Source organism: Misgurnus anguillicaudatus, chromosome 12 (assembly GCF_027580225.2).
Source record: "Misgurnus anguillicaudatus chromosome 12, ASM2758022v2, whole genome shotgun sequence".
NCBI lineage: Eukaryota > Metazoa > Chordata > Actinopteri > Cypriniformes > Cobitidae > Misgurnus > Misgurnus anguillicaudatus.
Window position 1 is genome coordinate 18,361,549 of NC_073348.2, and position 14,007 is coordinate 18,375,555.

Genomic DNA, 14,007 nt, shown 5'->3' on the forward strand with positions numbered 1-14,007 from the left:
CACAGTGCCTCCATTGAAATCATATGGGCTGAGAGAGTTACCACACTGTTCTGGGCCGAGCTCGCACCCAATATATTTCCTGCTGAAAAATATGCCTTTTCTCTGTAAGCTGCTGGCGGAGGGCTCTGGTCGATTGACGTCATGACAATGAACGAGAAAACGGAAGAAAAAAACTGGCCAATAAACCGCAACGAAGCGAAGTCGAACTGGCCGCCAAAACACACACACATAAAGCCAGGCCATAATACTGCTAAAACAGATCAGATCATTTAACAGATCAAAAGCTTCCTACCATACAGTCTACGGGAGGAAGATCAAAGCCGCTGGGGCCCTCTGTTCGAGCACATTTGACATGCATAATGCGCGGGTTTGAGGCATTGTATTGCGATGGTACGGGTAATGGCACCCTAATGCGGTCAAGGCCGCCTGAGTAAAAACAAATATAAATGCAGTCAGTATAAAATTTCTTATTTGCCTTTTTTGGTGTAACCGAGGGGATTTGACATCTGAAGGTCTTTATCTGGTTTGCTATGTATAGCCGTATTTATAGCGAGCAGTCTGCCGTCTACATTGGCAGCACCCTGACCCAAGAGGAACCTCATATTTAAATGATTTGGGAAAAGTCTACAAGGCAGCAACATAAATAAAGTCCCTCACGTGAAGCGTGCAAGATATTCTCCACTCGATTTATTGCAATGGAACTTGAGATTAGCATGTTTCTAGGCTAGACAACACAGCACACATCAATTTTTTTTTGACAGTTAATTTAGGGCTGCACAATTATGAATATTATTGTAGGGGAGAGCGGGGTACAACCTAACATTTTTGGACTTTGGCTATATCATTCAAAAAATATTAAAGTTATCATTTTAAACTACAATCGTTTAAATATTTTTTTACGCAATTAACACACACATCTCTGCTACAAATGAACACTTAAAGTTTGTTTGTGGGACCTACCATTATCGTACAATTACAACAAAACTGACATGAGTGCAAACGTTACAACTTAGCCCATAGGTGGGGTTCATTGTAACAAACAGAGGGTTTGTTGTAACACCTGTTAGAAAATTAGTTTGAACACAAATAATTAAATCAAATTCTGTCTATATACTAAAGGTGGAAATTGTTTATATATCTGCCTATAATAGATAGATATCCACACATCCATGCTCCTTCATCTAAGCATCCTTGTATTTTTTTGAAAGGGTTGCACATGATAATTGTGGGTTATTTCCCCTGATATTATATTAACAGTTATCATTTTGTTTAATAGTATTTACATTGGTTTTATTTCATTGTCATTGTATACTGAAAGCTTACACCCCGCTGTGCAAAAAAAAAATCCCAGCTATCAGTTACAGGAGTTGTTGATACGTTTCAAAACGGTGTTATGTTTTAGGTAACAAGACAGTGATTGAAATAATATAAGGTTGCATTTGGTGACACACACAACTGAGAAATCGAAAAAATAACATAAGATGAAGAAATTTACTTTTATGCCTCCAAAACACTCTTTGTTCAATATCTTAACCAAAACTAGAGCTGGGCATTTTTATTTTTCGATTAATCGTTGATGTTTTTTATGTGGTCGATTCAAAATCGATTCTCAAAGGCCACGAATCGATTTTTTTTTCATATGTATTTTCGCAAACATTGAACGTAAGATTAACGTTAATCTAATTACTAGTCTTCTCCGCTTGACGGTTTTTCAGCATACGTTTTTCATATTGCATCAAAATTGTATTGTATTTAACATAATTGTATGCATTTGAAAATTAGAGATGGGTTCTGTTTTAATGTACCCAAGTGTACCTAAAATACAAGAGTTTAATATACAGGTCTGTGGCTCTTAATTTCTTTTTATTGATTACCCTTGTAAACTTATGTTCACTGTTCTTTTTTATAAATATAGAATTTGTATTAAATCTATATTCATTGAGTTGAATCGAGTATAAAAATCTATCCGAGAATTGGAATCGAAAATCAAATCAAGAATCGAAATCGAATCGATCCGGAACATCTGAACCGATACCCAGCCCTAACCAAAAACCAATCTAAACTTTTCACAAATTCACAGGAAATCATCTTCTGACAGTAAGAGAAAAAGACCAAAAGCACAGACTGCTCAGCCCTGTAGAAATATGTAAAGTAGCTGCGTTACAATTAACCCCGCGTTAGTTTGTGCCCCGCTCACACCTAATTGCTATTATTATTATTGATTAATATATTTTACACAGACGTTTTGAAATGTTTTATAACTTTCTGTGAAGCAGCTGAACAGTAAATTCTAAACACCCAAAAACTAAATAATATAAATGTAATTAATTACGGGTGTTATGTTGTTAATAAAAAATCCAAAACTAATGGCTAAAGGACACATCAACTTATCAATTTTAAAATCTATGATTTACCATTGTAGTTGGTGTCAAAAACATCTTTAGAAGAAAATACTACATAAAGTCAAGACATAAGGATAAACAAAAGCCTATGAAATATGTAGACTACATGATACACTGTCAGAAAAAAATGCACCCCTAGCTGTCACTGGGGCACATCTTTGCACCTAAAGAGTTCTTATCAATACCTCAGAAGTACATACTGTTACCGACAACAGTTTATTATTAGTACCTCAAATATACATAATGGTATCAAATGCAATAATACACTCACTGTTAGAAAAAAAGGGTCCCTAGCTCTCACTGGGGCAGTACCCTTTAGAAAGGTCCTAATATATACCATTTAGGTACAGACGTGTACCTAAATGGACATGTTTGTACCTAAATGGTACATATGAGGACCTTTCTAAAAGTGTACTGCCCCAGTGACAGCTAAGGACCATTTTTTCTTACAGTGTATTATTGCAAAAAACATGCAACATTAGCAATATTAACTTAAATGTATGCAGGTTATTAATCAGACTTATTCATAGCGTTATTAATCTGCATGTACAGGTTTAATATGAAGAACATTAGCATTAATTACATTGTTGACTGATTTCAGATCACCGCAATGATTGCATATCTCTCTAAAAAACACAAGGGGAGCTGCAGTGCCCGTTTAAACGAGACAGTATCAGATGGCGCTCCTAACTGACAGTGTAATGCGATACATGACAAAGCCATTTAATACAGTGGAAAAAATAGCATTTAAAAAAATGCTGCAAAACTTTGATAAGTAGTATGAACTGCCGAACATACATTTCCAAAACAGCAATTACAAATTTAGGGATGTCAGGGATGCTATTCTTAAGAATCTGTAAGACAGTGGTTCCCAAACTTTTTCAGCGTGCGGCCCCCCTTGCGTACGGTGCATTCCTTCGCGGCCCCCCAAAGAAAATTTGTGACAAAAAACTGTTCTAAAACTCAACATTTTAATAAAAAAAACATTAAATTATACAAAAAGTAGTGCTTTTGGTTAGTAGCCTTATTTTTTTAGGTTTGATTACACAGAATTCATGATAAATTTATGTATTTCTTAAAATGTCATAAAACTGGGGCCCCCCTGGCACCATCTCGCGGCCCCCTGGGGGCCCCGGCCCTCAGTTTGAAAACCACTGCTGTAAGAAATTGATTTTTTTGCAGCCACGTACAGACATGTGGTCCAATACTAATATGACCCTAGCAGCATTTGCTACTATCTAAAGCCTGTTCTGGTATGGTCCATTTATTTTGATTGCGTTTTTATTTTCAGTTATTTTTCAGACACTTTATAGTGTTTATTTCTTATGAAGAATTTTTAGTTTTTGAAAGATATATTCATTAGATGATTACTTTTAAATATGTGTTATGTGTATTACTGCCAGGTAAACCTTGCAAAAGATTTAATTTAAATAATCACAACAATGTTTGAAAATTATTTCATGAACAAACAAAAAGTTATGAGAATTAAATATCAAAGAAATAAAACAGACAATTAATCGTCATTATCGTCTCAATTTAACCATAATACAAATTTAATATATATATATATATATTTAAAGAAATGACATTAAATGACAACTACATCAAATTAAACCATTTCAGGAAATGGACGTGTATCAGGGAGGCACTTGTCATTTCATCCTATGGCTCTATACATATGATGAGACAATGAATCAGGACAGCCTACTAAAACCGTATATACTTTGTCTGAGCATATGAGACATTTAGTCATAAATGAAAAGTATGATGAATTTGCAATAACACCATAAAATGCATGTAAAATTGAATGTACATTACTGTGACTTTAAGGCTGTAGTCGTTCTCAAACTGGGGCCATGGGATGGTGCCAGTGAGGCCCCAGTTTTATGACATTTTATAAAATACATTAATATATCATTATTTCATGTAGCTTTATTGTAAGAAATCTTCTTAGTGTACCTAAAATACCTTTTAATGAAAGTGTGTTAAATGATCACCAGAGAAACATTCCTTTACCCAAGTATGTAAACATAGACACGAATTCTCAGAAAACACCCTGCGAGCGTACAATCCTGTTACACATACTTAGCGTGCGCTCTTGCGTTTCTCTGCCGGCAACAAACCTCAGCACTCAAGGGGGCGACAGAGTTACCAATGAAGCATGAAATCGAACTTGCATAACTTAAAGCGGCTGCGTTCCCATACTTGCGTAGTGTGTTTTCGGCCCATATTTAGTCACTGACACCAATGCCAACAAAAAGTCTGGCTTCAAAAAGAGATATGAGTGCCAAAACAATCTCTCAATGAGAGTGGGAGAAAAGTGGCATTGAAAGGGAATTGTCATCACAAGGGGAGAAAATATCTGTGCTAAATGCATTAAGGTAATCATGTGACATCTACCAGACATAAGTTCAGCAAACACAGCATATGGGTAAACCATGACCAACGTGGCGAGGAATCACGAAAACGTATGCATTTATTTATTTTGTATTCATACAAAGTCTGAACATGTGATTGCAAGAAAAATGTGAGGGAGGTGTGGTTCATACTAAATTAAATACAGGCTGAAGACACAGATTGTATTTATGATTAGCAAATACTGCCCTCTAGTGCACAAATTGGGTATATGCCTAAAATTAAATCCAAATATGAAGACCAGTGGTTTCCATGAGGCCCCCACATTTTCAGGTGTGTTTGATTAGGGTTGGCGTTACACATTGCAGGACAGTGGGTTCATGGGACATGGGTTCTCAAAGTTGGTGCAGTAAGGGAGGGTGCGGACCCCAGGCTGAGAACCACTGATGTAGTATATATATATATATATATATATATATATATATATATATATATATATATATATATATATATATATATATATATATATATATATATATATATATATATATATATATATAGAGAGAGAGAGAGAGAGAGAGAGAGAGAGAGAGAGAGAACAAACAAAAGTTTGAAATAGGTCACACCACAAATTACCCATAAATATCCATTTACTTCAATGTTTTTACTCTGCACAATTCTTTAGTGTACGTTATTGTAACTAAAATGTGTTTTACTCCCTCCACTTTTTCAGCTAATATCACTAACCCCTTTGTGCTCCAACAAAAGTCACAAACTGTCGAGACATCTTCTCATGATACAGTTGATTTTCAACGAATAAAGTCTCATCAGACATGTTTTGCTCAAACATGATTATCCTGATATACCTAGATATGTTACAATACCGAATATAAATGCGTTTATATTATTACGCAGAACCCAATAATAGTCCACTTGGTAACTTTCAATAGCTGGGTACTATTTTGGGGCACTGCGCATCAACATTGCGCCTCCTGCAGCCATCGTACAGCAGCAAAGTCATTGATTATTACGCCAGAATGAGAGTATAGTTCCTAGACATAATATGAAACTGTAATTTCTGTCGGTCTTAGCACACGATGTAACTACAGAAGAGTCAAGTTTAAATTAGGAAAAATATCAGAACTCTTTGATTATTTTTGAGCGTGATGCTAATGGTCTAATCAGATTCAATGGATTATGGTAAGCTATGCTAAAAGTGGTACCGTCAGACCGGCTGAATGGATTCCAAAAGGTAAAAATCAAATGTTTGACTCTCGGGGTGCTGACAAATGAGCACATTTTCCAAAAAAGTGGAGTGTCCCTTTAAGAGCTATTTTAGTCTACCCTAAGTAATTATTCATATATTGTGTAGTCTATCAGGCAAAAATGTTAATTCCAGTTTCAAACCACACAATTTGAAGTATGATTCATGCAACATCATAATGCATTAGTAATAAATTCAAAGCATACTTTTTCCATTAGCCAAGAAATCTCAAGGGATAAAATCCTACCCTACATTACTGCCTGTGTCTTTAATAAAACCTGTTTGTCATAATGTATAACAACTGGTGTCCTACTTCAACAAAGCTTTGCAAGACCAACCAAAGTGTACCCTGCAGGGCTTATATTAAGTCCCAGGTGAACAAAACACTCGTACTTACTTTAATAACCAAAAGGTGGCAGCACAAAATATCATCTTGGCTGTCCACAGTTTTTTTCTAAGGTAAATCCTAAAAAAACTAACATGAAAGTGTAAAAACGAAAGAATTTGTCAGAAACATGCAGAAGTATGCAAACCATGACTTTAGAAAGTACATTTACAGATTCTAAAAGTGAAACAGGTTGGACCTGTACCTGATTATCAAGGTAACCAAGCCAATAGGTCGTGCAATGGTGTGTTCGAAACAAATTGTTAAAAAGAAATAAAAAACTTGCTTTGATTTCTATGCAAATGTCCACAATGAGGTGATTTTTTATGTGTATGAGAGTCCAGATGTGCATTTAATAAAGTGACTTACACAACAACAGCCTAATCTTTACACAGGTAGTCCAGGTGTCACTGATAATCACAACCTGATAGCCTTCAACAGCAGTACAAAGATCAAACACGCAGGGCTTCTATCCGGAGGCAAAAATGTGTGGCGTTGGTTTTGCATGCGGCCGTTCCCAAGGGTGTCTTCATTTGGGGGAAAATGCCCACCCGATGCCACTGACGCCCTTCCAACTCCACAGCGCAGCTTCCAGGTAGAGACGGGCAAGGCAAGCTGCCAGCTGGAAAGGGTGAACAACAGGAAACAGGAAGGGCTCAAAAACTATGATGGATGCCACAATAGGAGGCCGGGGAGGAAGCGGTAGCTCCATGCCTGAAACGCACCAGAGACGTACTGGCGTGCAATAAAAGCCAACGGCACCTGTTTGTACTGTGATAAAGAACCGTGGGAAAAAAGTGGAAAAATCGCATTGTAGATGATTAAGTCTTATTGATAGTTTTCAGTCACGTGATCCACCGGCAGGTTTTGAGGGCAAAAAAGCAGCAGCTTACATTTGGCTCCACATAGAGAGGCAGCACAAGCCGTGCAAGTTTCTGTCTGTTTCAAGTCATGAATATGTAAATCACCTCTCAACAGAAAAAAATTAAGATATGAACACATGTATACACAGCACCCAATTTCATATTTTATAGACACTAAAACCACCAGATTCTGATTCAGATTCTTCTTTTTTTATGTCAGCTTTGGCACAGCTCTATCGGATGGATGAATCTAATGGTTACATAAAAATCAACATATCAGAGCAAATACTGTAATGAAAGTGTTGCCTGTGCAAATAAGTAGCTTATCTGACTGCAATAGGACTTTTCCTTTGTTTACAATGATTATAATGGCATTTTCCAATAAATCAAAACTGACTTCTCAATGTATCGACCATTATTTACATTTGTACTGACATCGGGTAAAGTAAGAGCAAGGGTTTTGTGATTCAATAATAGTATTTTGATCATAAAAAAACTAACTATTTGTTAAACAAATAATCAAGTACAGTCAGCTGTCAACAACCAGTCCAGATGACTTAAAAATAAACAACTGAAAGCACAATAATGCTAAATGGTTGCATTCATATGCATTTTGCAGATCTTTTATCCAAAGTGCATTCAAGTTAATTTCATTAGTATCCATTTTGCATGGGAATTCAAACTAGGGATGCATATCAATTAATCGCGATTAATCTATAGCAGAATAAAAGTTTTTGTTTACATCATATATGTGTGTGTACTGTGTATAATAACTTTGTATAGTTAAATGCACACACATGCATGTATATATTTAAGCAATGTTTACATGTGTATATACATTTGTATATTTATGTATAATTTATATTATATATAAATATAAATACTTAATATATAAATATATTTTTTTTCTTAAAATTATACATGCATGTGTGCATATTTATATATACATAATTATTATACACACTTCACACACATATATGATGTAAACAAAAACTTTTATTCTGCTATAGATTAATCGCGATTAATTGATATGCATCCCTAATTCAAACCCAATGACTATTTGTGCTGCTAATGCAATGCTCTACCAACAGAAACAACATGCAAGCTATCAACATTGCCATCATTACAGCTTACTATACAGTCAAATTTAAAGGTCACGTTTGTCCTGATCAAATTTTTCAAACTTTAGTTAGTGTGTAATGTTGCTGTTAGAGCATAAATAATACCTGTAAAATAATAAAGCTCAAAGTTCACTGTCAGGTGATATACACTCACCTAAAGGATTATTAGGAACACCATACTAATACTGTGTTTGACCCCCTTTCGCCTTCAGAACTGCCTTAATTCTACGTGGCATTGATTCAACAAGGTGCTGAAAGCATTCTTTAGAAATGTTGGCTCATATTGATAGGTTAGCATCTTGCAGCTGATGGAAATTTGTGGGATGCATCCATAAACATCCCAACGATGCTCTATTGGGTTGAGATCTGGTGACTGTGGGGGCCATTTTAGTACAGTGAACTCAAAAAAATGTTCAAGAAACCAATTTGAAATGATTCGAGCTTTGTGACATGTTGCATTATCCTGCTGGAAGTAGCCATCAGAGGATGAGTACATGGTGGTAATAAAGGGATGGATATGGTCAGAAACAATGCTCAGGTAGGCCGTGGCATTTTAACGATGCCCAATTGGCACTAAGGGGCCTAAAATGTGCCAAGAAAACATCCCTCACACCATTAGACCATTGCATTAATGAGAAATTGAACAGGTGTTCCTAATAATCCTTTAGGTGAGTGTATTTTCTTTTACAGAATTCCCATTTCAAAGCCTACAGCGAACGGCCGGTTTGGACTACAGCTCTCTAATTCCTGATTAAATGACGTCAACTGTTTTTGATTAAACTCCGCCCACAGGAATACATCAGTCGCCAGCTAAGCTCAAACGGCTCTGCTAAGTTAAGCTACTGTCGAATCACAACACACTAAACAAACTACACAATCAGAACTTGATACGTATTTCTGAACGAGGGATTTCATAGAACAAGGAAGACATCAGACATACATTACATTTTTTATTTTATTTTACACGTGAAACATGAACACGTTATATTGCGCACTGTAAACACAATCAAAACTTCAAAAACACAGAAAGAACGGGACCTTGAAGACTTCCGAAAAAGCCTCCCGGTCTCATACGGTGAACTTCCATGTTTCCCACAAGTTGATTTGATACACTGTGAATATCTCCCATATCACTGCTGTGTAGTTTAGTGTCAACAGAGCACATGGGGATTTGTGCAGTATCAAAACTGTAGCAGGATGAAAAGGAAACGGACACAACAAAGCCAAGTTAAGCTAATGTTGGCACTGATGCCGTTACCCCTCCTTCAGTATTTAAACATGTTAAAAACAACCTCCGTATATCAGATAAAACCAGATAAAACTATTCTCAGCCCTCAGAAACAAATCACACCGCCCAGATGGTCAAACCCTGCCTTAAATAACTGGTGTCCTCGGAATTTCCCAGTGTCCTTCCCAAGAACAAGTGAATGGTCTACAGGCAATGGTTTGACTTATGGCCTTATAATCTGGAATAACCAGCCAGTGTGCTGGAAGCTCATACGGGAAGTTTCTTTTTGTTTCCTTATTCCGTGCCGATTTCCAAACAGGTCACACCTTTGATGGGCTGTATTTGGAGTGATATCCTGTTTGGTCTGACAGGGCTTCCAAGTCCCAGCAGCTCTTGGGTCTCACAGAGCTCCAGCATTCGTGGAATATTCGTCCGCTGGAGAGGAACTTCACGACCTGACTGCCACATCCTGACTTATCAAAGCACGGAAGTGGAGCGCGCTGAATATATGGCTAGCGTCTCCATTCAAACACCGCCGTCTGCCATGAGAGATGACCACCCTGTTACTGTAATTTAAGGAACAAGGAGTATGGGGGAAACAATGGGTTCCTGAGACTAGTTTTGAAATCACAACCAATTTAGTATTACAAAATATGGCTTATTTTGGATGTATGATATTATTAGAAACTTGCTCAAACAATAATATAATGGAGCTGCAGCGCACACTGCAACGTGATAAGGCGACTGGAGTTACCTCAAATCATTCAGGTGTACAGGAAATGCTTGGAGATTATTTTTATTTAACAAATAAATGCTTGGACTAAACCAAATACATAATACATAAATTAATTTACATATTTTTAATTTAAACATATTTTAAATAAGACCATAAAGCTAAAAACGTGATATTCATGAATTTTACCAAAAAATATGGTACGTATGATAATCAATTATAAAATCAAATGCATACTTTAAATACATTAAATTACAAAGTACAATATAACTATTAAAAAAAAAACGCTCAGAAAGTAATCCCAGTTATATTGTTTATTGTATCTTTATAGTTGTGGCGTGAACTCCACTATTCTCTTTAATGTAGAAATTATTTTTAAAACTATATTTTTTATAGTCATCATTATAATGTAAACGGTCCTTAACACTAAAGCCCAGTACACACCAAGCCGATGATCAGGGTTCGGGCAGGTTTTGAGTGTCATCTGCTAAGGTCACAGATTTTTTGGCCGATTCACAATGTCGAATCGGCAGTGGTCTCATATAGGAGTTGGATCATTCTGATTGCTTGTTCGGCATAGACAAAAAAACAGAAATGACAAAGCAAGCAAACAACAAAGTAATTTCTAATCTAATCTTTGAATCTCCCATTTAAATACGTGAATATTTTAAACCACACATTTTTTAAGAAATGGCTCATAAGACATTACAGATATATTACGAATCCATCTGTGGTGAACAAGATTTGTGTGCAACTAGTAAGCGAGCGCTACTTTGTTTATGTTTTGTATCTCTGCAGTCACTAGCTCTTCTGGTTTCCCGTTTTGAGTAACGAACACCAACTACTGCCACCTGCTGGTACGACAAGTTATCTCATCTCACGCAAGCAACAACGTTTGTGTTACTTGGCCGCCATCCCTTTGGTGTGCTAGTTCAATTTTGAACCAAGACGCAGCCAGCATGTGGACAATGTGAGCCTCCTTGACAGTCTACGCTACTTTGCTAACATTGGTTTTGTGTATCCCTACCTTAAAGGAAAACAACACTGTTTTTCAATATTATACTATGTACTTACCTCAACTTAGACAAATTAATACATACCTATCTTTTTTCAACGCCTGCAATTAATCTTTATGCAGCACGTAGTGAATGTGTTAGCATTTAGCCTAGCCACATTCATTCGTTAGGATCCAAACAGGGATGAATTTAGAAGCCACCAAACACTTCCATGTTTTACCTATTTAAAGACTGTTAAATGAGTAGTTACACGAGTAAGTATGGTGGCACAAAATAAAATGTGGCGATTTTTAAAGCGGATAAAAAATGTGGCGATTTTTAAAGCGGATAAAAAATGATAACTATATTGTATGGCGGAAGAGCACTTAGTTTGCAGCACTTAGAGCCAGCACTTGGGGCTAGGTTAAATGCCAACACATTCACAACACATTGCACAAAGACCAAGTGCACACATTGAAAAAAGATAGGCATGTATCAATCCGTCCAAGCCGTGGCAAGAACATAGAAAAACACTGAAAAACAGTTTTCCTTTAACTAAGCGCACAGTTTTCAGACACCTACACGTAAACACAGCTAAAACTGAACATCATGAAAGATATCAAATGTGAGATACAGTCTTAACAGCACATGCAACATTTAGGGGGTTTTGCAATATTTGCAAAGTATATTTGTATTATCTGGGATATTTTGAATGTGGCCTGTGCCCACTGTAGCCTCAGTTTCCTGTTCTCAGGTGACATGAGTGAAACTCACATTGTTTTCGGCTTTTCTGCCTCACTAAACTTTCAGAGACGCTCTTTTGCATTAAACCCTCATCTTCCTGATGATAGCACACTGTTACTCGCCAACAGCACAGTGGAAGATTTTCACACCGTCCTCTGTGACCTGTAGAGACTGCGGTGTATGAAAATCCCAGAGGATCAGCAGTTTGAGATGCTCCAGTGATCACTCTATGGTCAAAGTCACATAGATCACATTTCTTCGAACTTGTTCCAAATAATAAAAATTAGCTGTTGGTTTGCTCATCCCCAGAGTCCATCCAAGATATTTCATTTATATTAATTTTTTAACTGTTCTACTGAGGAAACAATGTCACCAAAAAAGTATAATCATTGTGGGACCAACCAACATAAACATAACATTCTTAAATAGAAAATAAGGATTTTTTTATTTTGTAATTGACTATTTTTGTCCTTATTTTATTAAAGAAGCGTAATTTTTATTGCAATATCAAAATACTTTAACTCGTACATCACATCAAAATCATTGCATTGCTCGTTTGCATTGATTTACTGTCATTTACTTCTACAGCCAACCAACTTTCCCCAATCCACCTTATCCCACTGTGCACAAGTGAGTCCCAACCCACAATTTGAAAACCTTTGCCCTAAGCAATCTGGGATTAGGTGGCCAGGGCAACAGTAGTCTTGCGTAGCCAGGCTTTCAGATTGTTTTCAGAAGGTCTGGACGTTAATGAAACTTTCACTGCCCACGAACCACCTTGTAAGGTTATCTAACTGTTGACAAACTAATCAGGTTTATAATGTGTCCAACAATTAAACTCATTGAAAGCCTTGATTACAGATACAGTCCATTTGTTCAATTTTCTGTGTGTTTCGGCAGATGCATAACATTTTGAATGCAATGGTGAATGTTGCCGTGTTATTTACAACCACCAGACTGATTTTGAAAGCAAATTCTCAGTAGGGCTTTTTACAAAGCGCTTAAACCTGGTTTATCTTCGTTCTAAACCCCCGCTTTTAACCCTTGGTTAAGGATAGTTTCACACTTGTACTTTAAAAGCAGGGTTAATCCCTGAAATTAACCCAGGATTATGAAACCCTTCTCTAAAGCAGGGTTAGCACCACTTTTCTGCATTGCGATGACAAACCCACACTGTGTGAAACAAAGCAGCAAATGCATGGAATCGGCTTTACTGGCGAGATGCGCATGACAATTACATTTGATTTATCGTGCAGCCCTATAGCATACTACTCGACCACAACTGATTTATGGTCGAGTCTAAGTATGGAACCATATTTGACCCTAACGGTTCATAACATTAAGGACAAAAACATGCTAACATGTTTCCATCACCAAGATCACACAAGATTGCTTTGGATTGAGACAGATGCTGACTGACTGCGGTTTAAAGGTAGAGCAACAAATCTGCACAACAAACAACACACAGCAAATATAATGAACGCATTTGTTGTTAATAAATGAATCAGATCCAGTGTTCTGGGCACAGGCTGCACCTAGCAAATGGTGAATAGATAACAGCCTTTGTTCTCTTGCTGAAGTCACTGATGCTCTATCAGGACAACAGTAGCCAGGGTGTCATATGTAAAACTGTTCTTAACCTGTTCAAGGGTTGCATGAGATTACATCTGTACTTGATACCAGATTCAAACTGAAGTATGTCAGTGAAGACAGAGTTGAAGCTGTCAGGTATCGACTTATGTTCTTTATCACTTTATGAGGTAGAATGAAATGTTCCCTTGTCTTTATGAAAAAGCCTAAAACCATGCAAGCATATGAACAAAATCCATCAACACCAAAGAAAACATACATTAAGTTGTTTCCAAGGCAGCATGGAAAGACAGTGGAGCTACAGTCTTACTCTCTTCTGTTATTGAC

General features: G+C 36.8%; 1 protein-coding gene across 2 annotated transcripts in view; it reads right to left on the reverse strand.

The window, feature by feature from the left end:
- Nucleotides 1–14,007, reverse strand: part of arl15b (ADP-ribosylation factor-like 15b) — a 58,311-nt gene that overhangs the window by 24,641 nt on the left and 19,663 nt on the right. The window lies entirely within an intron of this gene.